The sequence below is a fragment of the Sebastes fasciatus genome, chromosome 4 (assembly GCF_043250625.1).
Source record: "Sebastes fasciatus isolate fSebFas1 chromosome 4, fSebFas1.pri, whole genome shotgun sequence".
NCBI lineage: Eukaryota > Metazoa > Chordata > Actinopteri > Perciformes > Sebastidae > Sebastes > Sebastes fasciatus.
In genome coordinates this window covers 24,465,750-24,481,233 of record NC_133798.1, presented here as the reverse complement: position 1 = coordinate 24,481,233, position 15,484 = coordinate 24,465,750, and positions in this window count along the sequence as shown.

The following is a 15,484-nucleotide window of genomic DNA, read 5'->3' as shown; positions in this document are numbered from 1 at the left end:
AAAGGAGGATACAATCCTACACTCACTATGTATTATTTAGTAACTGTAGAAACTCTGTTGAATTTCAAATTACAGGGTTGTGTAGTTAAACACTAAATTATTATTTTGAGGAATTTAAAAAAAATCTAAAATATCATCTACTCCATTTCAAAGAATACTTTACTACAGTGTAAGGCACCAAAAGTGATATTTGTAAAGCATATGACTGCCTTTATTGTGAAAGGGTTGCTAGTGCTCCTGAAGCCGCTGAGAATCAACAGCCTTGCCTGCAGCTAGGGATGTCACAAGGGAGCCGGTACTTTGGTACCAAGTCAATGCCAAAATTCTAAAAAAGTGACGGTACTCTTATTCTACAGTACCGAAGGTACCATACGATGCCTGTAATGGTCGTTGGTAGGGATGTGACAGTGAGGAAAATTTTCCCACCGGTTAATAAACTTGTGACAACACCGGTGTTACTGATTACAAGAAATTTATAAGAAAAGATGACGGTCAATATGTGCAGAGCGCTGACTCTGATCTTTACCGTCGGGTGGCGGTGTGTCTGGCCTCCCTGGTAGCGCTTTTGCTGCGGCGCTCCTCTGCGGGGGTCTACCTGGTGCCGCTGCTCCGTGCACCCCGGCTGTGACAGCTCCATCCACCTCGGGGCGATTACCTCATTAACGTTATGTTATAGCACTGAGACTAAATGTGAAATATTGCTGCTTATTCCTGCTCCTACTCCTGCTACTCTGAGCTGACGGACCAGTTATGGTCAGTTTGTAGAGTCCGTCGTCTGGCTATCGATTGATAGCATGTCGCTGATACGCCAAAATGAACAAAATGGGTCAATTCTTTTATTTATTACTTTAAGGCTACATGCTTCTGTTTTTTGTAATGTTCAAATGTTTTTAATAAAAGAGTACGTGTTGAATTACATGGGATTTATTGTTGTTGTTTTGGGTTTTTTATCGTGGTATCTAATTTGGTATCAAGAATCGTGTAAATTCACTGGTATTGGTATCGATTACTTGATTTCTGGTACCGTGACATATGTCAGTGAGTATGGTTAACAGCTCTCACCAAACCTTCCATCGAATGCCCAATCCACAAGCTGACTGCAGCACCAAAAGGTAGAGTAGAAGTAGGAATGAATGACTGGTGAAGAGTTTGAAACTAGGGATGTCACAAGAACAATTACTTCGGTACCAAGTTGATGCCAAAATTCTGAAAACATGACGGTACTTGTTTTCCTACAGTAGCACAAGTAGGTACTGTAGGTACCATCAGGGCTCGAGACTAACGTCATTCCGTCCTCCAGGGGACAATAGACACCCTATTTTATCCCTGATAATGCTACATTGCGAACTACAAATCTGTGTTGAAATCGGCAGGGGGGGGGCTAGTTAACGTTAGCTAGCTCTCGTCCTGCCGGTTTCAACACGGGAGGAGCCATTGATTTACATTATGATGCGTTTAGGATCTGTTCTGTAATGAGTATTGGGCAAATGTAAATTCTAACGCCATCATGATGTCTTCAAATCTACTCTTGTAAAATGTATTTTTTGGCGAGAAACTTGAATAGATACAGTTGTTTGAAGGAGATGTTTTCACAGCAATGTAAAATAGATAATAGAGAGGGAATTATGACCTGTTTAACAAAAACCAGTATGCAGACGGTAACAAAGGAGTGTATGTTGAAGTACATGGGATTTATTGTTTTACTTGGTTTGGTATCAAATTGATATCAAGAATCATGGAATTTCACTGGTATTGGTATTGACATCCCTATTAAAACTTCAGTCCTTTGCTTCTGCATAATTCTTTTTTAAAGAAAGGGTTTTTCAATGGTTATTTGTAAAACCGACGCTATGTTCACACTACGAGCGACAAAAGCAACAAAACGGCCAGGCGTAGCCAGCTGCATTGTTGTCGAGTCGCCGTTGAAAGTGTTGCTCAAGCGTTTGTTGATGTAGTTATGTTGTTAAATAGCACTGGGAACTGGCTAAAGGCATTTTGTTAGATGGAACGGAACAGGGTGAAACAAAAATCATATGATTGGTTGACTTCACCGCATCATTGGAGCGCTGAAAAAAGTTGGGACCAGCTAAAATTTGTAACGCATCACACCCAAGTGTACAATACAACACAATTTAACTAAATTGTATGGGCTAAAGAATGGGCATATTGCAGATTTGACAATAAGGATTGAACTGGAGAGATAGTTTAACTGTTAAAAGGGGCGTGCCACCGATTTTGCAATAAAGATAATTTTACTCACAACAAGGAGTACAACTCCGCCTGTAAAAACAGTTCTATAATGTATTTTATGTCCCTGTAGGAAGCTTTCTAAAGTCTGTGAAAATAACTCTGATGATGTCAAAGTAAAGGATCCAGCGCTACTGGAGCTTGACCCATATTAGCGACGAAAAGTCAGGATATTCTGGCCTCTGCTGCTTCTATTTTCGACCATACTTCTCTTTTAATCTCTTTCTCACAAACCCCCAACCCTTACGGAAGTGAAAAAATAAATCACTTGAGTACACCTTTGAAAAGCCGTATACCTGATACGGTAAGAAATCTGGTTTCTCATGAGGAAAAGCAAATGACCAGACACGCTTGTTATCTTAAAAGCGGGACTGCTGAGTAGAAAAAAAGATAGCATATAATTGGGGGACAACATGGAGACCTTTACTCCAAATACAACTTACGTAAGCATTTTTTACAGTACTAAGTGGTAAACCTGTAATTTTGCCTTGATTAAAAGGAAAATATATACATTAGGAAATAACTAGAGTTGTGTTTTTTAGCCAACTAGCAGGGTTATCACTGGCAGTTTTATGCGGCAGATCAGAGGCTCTAAAAAGGTTTCCTTTATTACATGTCACTACTGCATGTATGTGTTGTGTTGCTGTTGGAGATGCCATGCTTGGAGAACATTACATGTTCTGCTTTGAGAGGACAGGACAGCAACCGGGCTTACACTGTGCCATGTGTCTTCACTGCCCTCTACAGGATGAAGAGTACTTTGTGATCTATGATATGTCCTTGGGCCCCCCCATCTCCCCACCTCCACACCCCCCAACACCATTTTTACAACCACCCTTTGCAGCACTCAGGAGCCTTTGCTCTATTTTCCACACATGGACACAGAACAGGCTAAATGTATAGATCTAATCTAATTAAACAGAGTTCATTAAGGTGGTAAGACATGAAAAGTTCACCTTAAATGAAGTATATCATAATGATTTGTTTACTCTTACATCCTCTCACAGTGATTTTATCCCACATCTTAGTGGACCAGGTTAGTTTTAGGGTTGTTTCTGTATTGTCTGTCACCTGCTGCACTTCTCAAAGAGCACAGAGCAAGATTATCTGGAGCTAAGATCATTGACCTGAGTGGCCAAGAGCTTAACCAGCACAGCAATTAACTCACGCGCAAATCCGAAACAGCCAGTCGTCCGGGGATATCTATACAAAACCTGCTTATCCTAAGGGCCTAGTTTGTCTGCATATTTGCCGGAATCATAATAATCTTGTCTTGAAACTTACAAATTAGGAAAAGGAGACAGGAAATGAATTAAATACAAACTGGTTGATACACCATGTCTTCGCTGTTATCACATAGCCTGGTGCTATGTAGACTTATCTACACCCATCTCAAATTATAGCTGCAAGCAGATGGTTGCTATAGTGCCACCATCATTATATTGGACGAGACTGGAGCCTTCTGCTAAGTTTTCTAAGTTGTCTAATTATGTAAAATGCATTTAGTTAAATTAAAAAAAACAATTAAAGAACTGAAATTTTCAGAGTTTTGATAAAATCATTACGACGGACTTCATAGTTTCCACTAAATTGTAGTGTTCCCAATTCTCAAATTTTCAAACTTTGCACCACCACCAGGAGAATATTAGATTATATATTGTTTTATAAATTATTATTGATGGAAAGGGAGGGGAAAAACAATAGATTACTGCCCCATTGGGCCCAGCAGCCGAATAAAAAGTCCAAACTACTCAACACATCATTTAAGTGGCCATGTTGGCATATTTGATGACATTGCTTATGATAAGGTATTACAGCTATTAAGGCATAAAAGCAACATTGCACAGTACTTACAGTAAATACATGACAGCTGGAAGTTGTCATCAACACTAATCTAATAAAGTGTGACTCTGCATCAATATGCAGTACAATGAGATTATATAACAGCACATTAACATAAATATCAAGACATGTGCCTGTTCTCACATACCCACACACACACACGCAACTATACTGTATGTTATAGAAAACAATGTGATCTTGTTTCGTTAAATAAAGGAATCTATCAACCTCCATATCAAGGTTTTTCCTGCTTGAATTTTCTCACACCTGTCCTTCAAAACGTTTCATAAGGATTAGACTCCTTTAATTATTATTATAGGATGAATTATTATTCTGGTAAATTTTAATAACAGGAATGACTTTGGATACAACATTCATACAACGCCTGATACACACTTCCTTGCATGCCAAATGTAGAGGTTTAAACCTTGAAGTGTCGTCAGATCAACTATCGCTTTCTCACAATTTAATAAGTGAATACAATCTATAAAGTATGTTTCCTGCAGTACTACAGCATTCAAAAATTGATTACTTTACCTCATTAATGTACAAGTATAGATCTATATAAGAAATCACCACACGTGTGATTTGTTTCATCATGTCATTGATTCACACTTACACAATAGTACCTCTTTTATCAAATGAGTTATTATAGCCAGACCTTTGACAATAGTGCATGACCCATCAGCTTCAGAGAACAGAGGGATGATTATGTGACATGCATCGGTGATGAATTATTTAGAGCAGAGGTTTTCAAAATGGGAGGCGGGCCTCCTCAGGGGGGCTCTAAATATTAGCCTACATTAGTTATTACCAAAAGAAGATCATATAGAATCACCTAAATGTGTGTGATCTGGTCAAAGTGGTAGTTCAGAGATACAGTAGTTTGGGGTTTTAGACCTTTTTTTGTGATGTGTTTCTTAAAAGCAATATTTCAATTTACCAGGTTCACTTTAGCGATTCCATCCACTGCATAAATTAGAAAAATGCTAAAAAAAGTGGGCAAGGGGCTGAGAGATGAAACCAGTCACAGTAGATGGAAAATAGCGATATCGGGGCACTGAATTTGATGACTTAACTGTTTATCAGACCACAAATAACACGTTGGGAGACCACTTTGCCAGGAGGAGAGCGTTCAGAGGGGGCGCCAGCTGTGGAGACAGGCCGTCGCAGAGCGGACACCAGCCCGCTGTTCCGCTCATTTTCTGTAACCGGTGTAACATTAGCGAGAAAGCATCGTGGAATTAGCAAGCTAATGTTAGCTAGCTAACTAGCCAGTCAATAAATGAGTAAAAACTTCATCCACACACTCTTTTTACAGCGTATAAAAGCACATTGCTATCGCCAAATAATCCGACATTAAACACTGATTTACCAGATTTTATAATGTTTCATCACAGTTCAGTCATATTATTTTGTTTATAGTAGGGCTGTCAAAGGTAATACAATAATAACATGTTAACGCAAATTCAGTTTAACGGCACTAATTTCTTTAACGCATTAATGCAACTTGCAATTTTTAGGCTATAGTGGACTCAAAACCTAAGGAATCCATTGGTACCAACCATGTCATACTAGCTCGTCGCAGAGGAGGCTAAATAATGCCCCAAACTTGCGCTAAATTTTGGTGAGGAAAAACTGTCATCGTCATTTTCAAAGGGTTCCCTTGACCTCTGACCTCCAGATAAGTGAATGAAAATGGGTTCTATGGGTACCCATGAGTCTCCCCTTTACAGATATGCCCACTTTATGATAATCACATGCAGTTTGGGGCAAGTCATAGTCAAGTCAGCACACTGACACACTGACAGCTGTTGTTGCCTGTTGGGCTTCAGTTTGCCATGTTATGATTTGAGCATATTTTTTATACCTAAAGCAGTACCTGTGAGGGTTTCTGGACAATATTAGTCATTGTTTTGTGTTGTTAATTGATTTCCAATAATAAATATATATACATACATTTGCATAAAACAATATTTGCCCACTCCCATGTTGATAAGAGTAATAAATACTTGACAAATCTCCCTTTAAGGTACATTTTGAAGAGATAAAAAAATGTACAAATTAATTTGCGATTAATCGTGATTAACTATGGACAATCGTGCGATTAATCCCGATTAATTTAATCGATTGACATCCCTAGTTTAAAACTTAAAAAACACATTTAAGTGTGCAGTTACACTTTAAATGTATCCTTGAATTACCTCCCCACAGCATGTCCTCTGTTGAGCCCACTCTCTCTCTCTTTCTCACTCTCTCTCCTGCTGTCTCAACCTCTCGTCTCCTTTGCACTCTCTCCCCTTCTCTTCTGTCTCTAGATCCATGAGGGGCAACTGAGGTAAATGTGCCAAACTGCCCTATTTAGGTCACACTAACAACACAGAACAGTTCACTTGCGACTAAACCGAAGCGAACTTTGACTGCATCACGGCAACAGGGCAATTCAGGACATGGCATCCTCTATGTGAATTCATCACCAGATGTAGCGAGCCTACTGCACAACAAACACGTTCGTGCTAAGACAAAATGATCTAGTGGATTTACTTTGCCGCTATCCATCTTCATGATTTCAAGATAAAATCAGGTGATCATGTTGCCTCTGAGCGCCCTTGTAAAAGGTACAATATAAGGGCACTTGGGGTCAACAGAGGTAAAAGTGACCTGGCTCTTTAAGAGGTCGCAGTGGGAATTACTGATACTGTGCACAAGGACAGACAGAGCAGCTGCTGTCACTTTTAATGGCATCAGAGATTGCTTCACAAGCACGACCACTGGCTTTAGGTCCTTCTGTGATTGTAGGAGCTGGACAGAGTAGCCCGAGCCTCGCTGCTATTTGGCGTTATCCGTCCAAATGGGTGTCATCCATTGTGAGGGGTTGGATGCTATTTTATAAATCTCACAGTGAGCCATACTTTCATGTCGCTACACCACTCTTGCAGCACATTATAATTTTTTTTAAAATGTGATAAAAAATGATCTGAATATCCAAAAGACATCCGTGGCATTTGGTGGACACTTTCCAGTCACATCACGTGTATATAGTGTGTATATTTTTAGCATGGGTGACTGCAGCCACACTTGTGATCCCACAGTCTCTGAATATGTTATTTCCTCTTTGACTATGCCAGTTTTGCCTTCAATAAACACATAAAAAAATTTTTATCTCCATGGTCCGACTGTCACATCGTACATTCATCACTATATGATGGGAGTTGTGTTGTGTCGTGCTGCCACTCATTCTTTATCTGTCAAAATATACTTGCTTCCACATTAAGAGGGCAGCAGTGACAAGCTGGCAGTGTGTGCGTGTGTGTGTGTTCGTGTGTGTGTGTGTGTGTGTGTGGCATGGGGACTTCAACCGCCAAAGCAAAACAAGCTGCACTAATCTGGCATGATCTGTGACTCCCCCTCATCATCTCATTGGGTGTGAGGTCTTGGGTGTGGTTATTAAGGACACTGATCTTAAGTGGGCCTTCTGCTTGCTCACTGATTATTATTCACTGGGCAGCTGTGGACGGGATCACTGAGTTTGTTCAAGTGATGCAAGTTTAGATGTTGCATGGGCAAAGCTGCACGCGAAGAAAAAAATTAAATAAACACAAAAAAAATCATTTTTAATATGCGTCTACCCCGAGCCAATTCATAGGCTATAGCTACCAAAACTACTGTTTTGCATCTGACAACTATACCTTGCTGGTTTCCATAAGAGATTTCTTATCTTAACTCTGTGTTCACGATATTTTGCAGATGAGACCTAATATGTGTTGAAGCCCGAAGTTCACACAGCAATAACTTTCATTTTTTTCTAAAACAGTAAAACTGTTTTAAAGTTTTTCATAAGCTAAACAGATCATCTAGTATCACAACAAAGTGTAGTAATGTATATATTAGGGCTAGGACGATACACTTATCTCCTGATTCGATACTATCATGATACTTGGGTGCCGATTCAATATGTATTGCGATTTGATATTGCCATTTATTGCAGTTTTTGTTAACTTTTTTTAACATTTGGTCATAGGAAAAAGTTGAATCATACACTTCTAGGGATTTTTACTTTGGAAAATATCAAATTAATACAGTAAAATGTTTGATTTTCAGGATGTATATAGTCAGAGATGTCCTGAAGTCAAATATATCAGGCACTGTCAGGCATCATTTATTCGATTTTTAAAATCAAATGAAATTGATCAATAAAATCAAAGAATAGACATTTCTCTCACAAATTAGTGGTATTTTCTATGTAATCTATAAGGGACATGTAATGTTTTATACTTCTGGTGAATATAATCCATCAATCTTATTTCCATATATGTATTTTGTATATCCCTTTGTTAACACCTTATTTTGAAAACCTGACGTAGTCACACGTGTATACTTCTGCTAACCTCGCAGTCATTTGCTCTCCCGTCATCTCTGTTCTCTTTATACATCCATGGTCAGCTCCATCGAGGCCGTTTAAATGCATTTAACATAAATATCAGTATATGGGTTCTACAGTTGTAGCGTCGGCTGATTTGACCACGGAGATGCGAATGACGGCTGGCTTGACCGTAACCACAATACGATAACGTTAGCTCTCCATGGCATAGTTAACGTGCAGCTTTAGCCGTGATGTCTAGCTCTACTTTTCCTGGCAATGTGTGAAACCCAAAGTGTTTCCCTACTTTACCGTATGTGTGTTTACCACTTTGGATTTAAAATGTGAGGTTGCAGGTGGTATCCCCAAGGACCCTCCACCGTTTTCTGCTTTGTCGTTTCGGCTCGCTGCGGTTTGTTTTGGTGACGGATACGGATATGACGTCACGTTACTCAGACTACAACAATAAAAGCGGTAACTTCCTTCTACCTCTGCACAGACTCAAATTAAGCAAATATATCAATTCTGGCATTAAAAATCAATTTCAAAAACGCAAAAAAAAATGTTGTAGTGTAGAAGTAAGAGTCAGTGTGTGTGTGTGTGTGTGTGTGTGTGTGTGTGTGTGTGTATGTGTGTGTGTGTGTGTGTGCATGTGGAGAGTACAGTAACAAGTTACTACATTGATGCTGGAGGGAAGCAGACCCTGGTTCAAGCTTTGAGAATAAGCAGGAGCTGAGTGTCAGGACCTGTTAGAGGTTTAGAAGTACTATCCACAGTTTACACCCATGTCCTGGAGTCCCACCCCCCAACCTACCCTTCCAAAAACCTTTGCCCTCTCCAGTTTAGCTGTCTCTGGGGTTAATTCCATGTCCTGGAGCTGAAACAACAGGATCACAGCCACAGCACTAATACTCAATAGACACTGACCTACTTTGTTGGATTATACGGGGGGAAAAAACGGATCCTCTGCCCTAATGCCAGCAATGAAAACGATCTAATGGTCCTAACTGCTCTGTTTAATCTGAAAGCATGCTCATGTTATTAATTTCTCATTATGGGAATGCAGTTCTGCTGATGGGATTAAATGCCCTGCTCTGGCTCTCTTTCATTCGGTGACCTCCCCTCTGAAACACAAAGGCTAAAAACCATCTGGCTGGACGCTCCCTCATGTCCCTTGTTTATTTGTTTATGTCTCGTATGTGTTTGTGTGTGTGAAAGAGAGAGGCAGTGGGTTACTCATCCATGTTAAGACTTCACAACAATTTGAATCCAAGACAGCGGAGGAGCTGAATCTTTGTGATTATGGTTTGAAAATAAAACAAAAAAAAAATGTACGGCTGCAACAAATCTCTCTGCTTTTGTCGCCCATAAATTCTATAATAATTTGGCACCTTAAAATATTCGTCTTTTCTCCATCTTGCAAATGCATAAAACATCAACATAACACATTACATTGTTAGAGGCTTGTACAAATGGCTTTACAAGTTGTTTCTCTCCGCGCAAATTAATGCTCAAATGGACGTAGAGTGCCCTCGGCTGCTTGTACATCCAATTTGAACAATCAAAATCTATTTTTCTGGTCCATTACATCACCACCAGGGGGCACTTGATTCCTCAAGCATGCAGTGTTGTGTTTGACAAATTGCCATAGAGGTAACACATGTATTCAGCCAGGGAATTAGGGAATAGGACTGGGTTTACAACCAACCAGCCTCCCACCCACCCATCCACCCCTGATTTTCTATGTGTGTAATCTGCTATATCATGACAGCCAGCAGCTGCAGAGGAAGGGATGCTTTAACAATATTAGCTCTGGTCCATAACTCAGTAATAACAAGTAACTGGTCAGGGAGGTAGGAGAGAGTATACCCTAAATTAATCATAAAACTGGTGTCGTATTGTGTCCAAAGGTAGAATAAAACATAAATGCTCTTTTGCTAATATAAAACAACAATACATATACTGTGTTTCCTTATCAACAGCTGGCTGTAAACCTTGGTACAGATAGGGGTGACACGTTTGTGTATTGTTGTTGTGATTTTAGCTTATGTATAAAAGAATATAGGATAATATTGCAATGTTGATATGCAGTAACGTAAGAGGGCTGCAGAAAATCTTGTTTTAAAGTTCAGAAGAATTCACATTGAATGCACTGATCTATATTTACCTTCATCTTTATCAACTACAAAAAAAAAACATCTTTGATCAGCATATGCAGAGAAGCTTGTAGTCTTTGCATTTTCGCCAATCTATCACAGCAAATTTGGATATGAAAGGCAACAATTCAAATGGCTGAGTAAGCATAAAATATGTCTAAACCTGAGGCTTTCAGTACACCTAATAACACAAACATGACATGCAATACATCATATCACCCATTACCAGTTAGCCATATAAAACAAGATGAAAATATGCAGGCTGTTGACAGATCAGAAAAGGTATTTGCATTACCCTGTGGTATTTTCTTTTTCCAGTCCCACTGGCAGTAGTTGTAACAGTGCATGTGAGATGTTTTGAAACACAATGTTTTAAGGCTGTATTAAGGGAAATCCTCATTTACTTGCCCTGTATCTTAACTAATGCAGAATATTGATCAAAAGAACGGTCGTCAATATGGAAATCCATTAACGTTTTTAACATTTATTTAATGTGATGGATTTCTGATGGAGCGCAAAATATACAAATTTGTCATAGCAAATTCCAAATGTGATATTTTTGAAAAGCGCAGCAATAACGACGATATTTAAAGCTTGTACCTTTAAGTTCAAAGAATAAACCCTGGGGGGGCGAGAGCTATAAATTATTTGCAAGGGAAAAGGCATGATGCATCTTTTAACATGTGCAGTCATTGCAGAGTGCAAAACCTACAAATGTCATGTCCTCTTAAGATCAAAAGTAATTGGTCAGGCTGCACAACAAGGCACAGGGGTAACGAGGCAGTTTGCCACTGTAACAGACTCAAATGACATACTGCGTAGCATGTCGGTGAGCTAATAGACCCCATCGCACAAGGAGAGACCACAGTTTCAGTCTGTCTTATCAAATTAAGCTAAAGTGGTGCATTACTTTCTTTACCCATAAGCAACATTATTCCCCTGTACTACCTACTATCGCTTGGCATCCAATATTAGGCATATCTACATTACAATTAAACGTATATATAAATGCTATCAGACTACTAACTAAACAGAATTGCATTATATTAAAAAGGGGATGATTGAACATGACATGGGACAATCCATTGACCTAAAGAGACAAGTCATTGCAGGCCAGTGTTCTCTGTAAGCCGAGGAGTGACATTGAAGTGTAAAGGCCATTAAGAGGGCAAAGAGGGGGATGGTACGCATTAGGGTCGGCTGACGGAGCAGTGATCGGACCCTGTGGCGCTGCAAGGAAAAGGGTGACGACAGGGGAAGCAGGTGATGAGCTCCAAGTGGCCCTCCACCACTTTGCAGCCTGCAGTGTGCTCCTCCATACCCGTAAGATATCAGATGTCAGATCTGATGAATATGGCTCAGATGGCACTGCAAATGTGATTCCAGTTTAGAATCGGGTCTATATCAACTTCAACACTGGGGTTTCAAGCTGAAATGGAAAAATATAAATTAAAGCAGGCACAGTAATGTGACATTTGATATATCGCATGATGTGGAATTGCTGTAAAAGCTATAGTAAAATACGATTATAGCTTGTTTGTTATTATTTTTTCATAAAATAATGACAAGAAAGCATTATTTAATAAGCATAGACATTGGATTAGGTTTTTTAACTTTTATGTATTTGAAGTGGGCATTGAGTAGCTGGATTATGTAATCAGGATGCCATGCGTCTTCTTAGTTTCACTACCAGTAAGATATATTATAGGGTCAGCGTGGAGTCAAGCTGTCCATTTGTCCATTTTTAGAATAAAATGGCAAAAATGTATTCGGTAAACAAAAATAATTTACCAAAGGACGAAAGACTCCAAGAGTGACTTACATAGTAAACAATTGGATTTGAAGCCATATTTTTTTCATTTCCACAAAAAATCTTTGTCAAACAAGTCATTAAATTCATCTGATGTGACGGGACGGCGAGTTAACACTGCAAACAGCGGAACTGCCGTTTGAAGGTGAAGCTGATGCCGCCTCATATACGTAAGAACATGACTGTCACCCTCCCATCAGTTGGTAAGTGGGTCACAGGACTGTACATGACCCAGACATGGGTCTTGCCCCTCAGGGTCATGGGCCAGTCAGGCATGAGGTGCCAACTGAGCGCCTCTGATTTGACTCCCAGTTAGGTGGCCTGAGCTGAGCCCCTGAGTTGAGCCCCTGGCTCGCTCTACTGACACAAGGCACAGTCTGCAAGGAACCGCAGGGTTCACACAGTCACAGTCACATGTCTTCAGCAGGACGCTGCTATAGAATGCTTGGACTGACACCAATACCCCTCAGTTTCTCCACTTGTCTCTCTGGCTCTCTTACTTTAACTAATACATTTGATTTATACGTGTCTTTTAATACTTAAAACACATAAACTAAATGCACTAATACAATATTTTTTAATCATATTCCTGTCAGGTTTTTGCTCACTTTTTAAAAGGCAATACAGTAAAGTAAGGAGAAAGTATGGATGCAAAAACCTAATCTCTGATATTTTATTATAGTTTTGTAACGTAATACTTTCAAAATAATCAGAGAAATTATGTAATGGACGCAATTATACTCCGGAGAGTAGAAGAGTATGTATTATTATGTTATGCAAAACTTTCAAACGTGCAGTGTGTAGGATCTGGTGGCATCTAGCAACCAGCTTTAACCTCTCCTGTGTGCCAAGCGTCTAGGAGAACTATGGTGGCTGACGTGAAAATGTGAAAACTAGAGCCAGTGTTTGGTTTGTCCGTTCTGGGCTACTGTAGAAACATGGCGGCCGGCTCCGTGAAGAGGACCCGCTCCCTATGTAGATATAAACAGCTCATTCTAAGGTAACGAAAATACAACACTTCTTATATTTAGGTGATTTTATACATACAAATTAATATTATATTCGATTTCTGCCAATAGATCCCCCTAAATGTGACACACTGTTCCTTTAAAGTACTGTATGTCAACTCCATATAATAGAATTTAGGCACTGTCTTTCTTGTGTATGTCTTCAAATGTTGCTTGTATTGTCGAGAGAGAGACTGTTTTTACTGATCTTGGCCAACAAAATAGAGCAAAATAGGCACTGAGGACGACATTTTCTTCAGTATTGAGCACTTTTATGTGGCCCCAAAAAATTTTCTTTTAGCCAAGAAAAGTCAAAGAAGCTATTCTGTCTTACCTGCCCAGGGCCAGCTGATTGAAATCGCGGTATTACATATAGGGCAGACATCAGTCTGTCGGTGGGGCCCCCTGCAGTGACAGAAAAGCTTTTTCCAGAACTGGTTGATGGACATGATTTATAAAGCTGTTGCAAGAAGAATAAAAAAAAAAAAACTGGGCCAAAATGGACAAGAAGACATAAATAACACCCAGAGTATAGAAAGGAAGCCTTGAACATATCTGTGCAGAATGAAACATCTGATTTTAAGCAGCATCCATGTACATTTATGTGTAGAAACGACAACATGGCAGATTAATCTCCTTGATGAAGCTACCCAACAGCAAATAAAATTAGAGTCAGAGGCTAAACGCATTCAGCAACCAACCAAATGCTGCTTGGTCAGAAAGTTTGAGTGGGGGATATTAGAACGCAATACTAATTAATTCAACTGGCCTGCGTAACCCTAAGACAATTCGTACTCCAGACTGTAACATCTTTATTGATCTTGGGAATGCTTCAGTGGACTCCCTGAGCTTATCTCGCCATTAAAAGCATCTCTTGTGACGAACCACGATTTAATTAGATGACAATCACTGTTAACAATGCGCGGCTAGCGTCAGAAAATTTGCACATTAGTGCTGGCAGTGATAAATTTCAGTATCCCAGCAGCCAGGGACGACTCACATCCTTCACTTAACCCGCTCTTTACAAGATAGTGTAGTTTTATAACTTCGTAATAAAAGGATGACATATGGGAACTTTAAAAATAACAATCATGACTACATATTTTATGTACTCTCAAGATGTTATTGCTCTGCTGTAAAACTTAAAATGACAAATAGTGAGGTTCCTGTATCCTACGGTAGGTAACATCCCTCTCATGCAGTATGGCAATATGAGCAATGTATGAAAACAACCACTGGAGGGCAGCATACAATTTAAACACCATGAAATTGTATTATTACACACAATGATATTATATAATGAAGAGGAGAGGGGGATTAAAGAAAGGTTTGAGGTGTTTTCCAAAAAATGCATTCAAGCAACTCATATTGATCAATTAAAGATATTGGCACTTTGGTGAGATGTGAAACTGTACTTGAGACAGAGCTTTGTGGACAGAGCTGCAAACATGTATGTACTGTAGAAGACACAGAGAGCTATAAGCTACTATTACACCTATAAATATATTAGATGTTTTTCAGATTTGCATCTCTTCACAATCAAAAATAAGGAATATTTAACCTGCAAAGCTAAAACTTAATCGAGAGGGTCACGTGGGACAACAATGGGACGACACAGTATTTTTGGCAAGGGGCATAGGTGGAGGCCAGGGGCTAATAGCAATGAGGGATTTGTCAGTCATTCCTGTATTTAATAATCCCTAGCTCTCTATTTTCTGCTGTTTGTTTATATTAACCTCTAGTTGAACCCTCTTTAGTGGCAGCCTCTTTTGCCAGAAAGTTCAGTGAACATTCAGCACGGAAGCGGAGAGCATGTCATCTCGAATCTATTAGCCCACAGGGGAGATTGCAGCATACAGCATCATCTCTCTCTCTCTCTCTCTCTCTCTCTCTCTCATGCACACACACAATCACACACACACACTAGGTGAGCTTCTAACCCACACATTTTCCATACTGATGGTACATGTAACTGAGATTATTGCATACAATGATCTGGTTCTGACCTCTCCTTCTCACTCATGCCTAATAATCTCATCATACCATGCACTATATATCAATC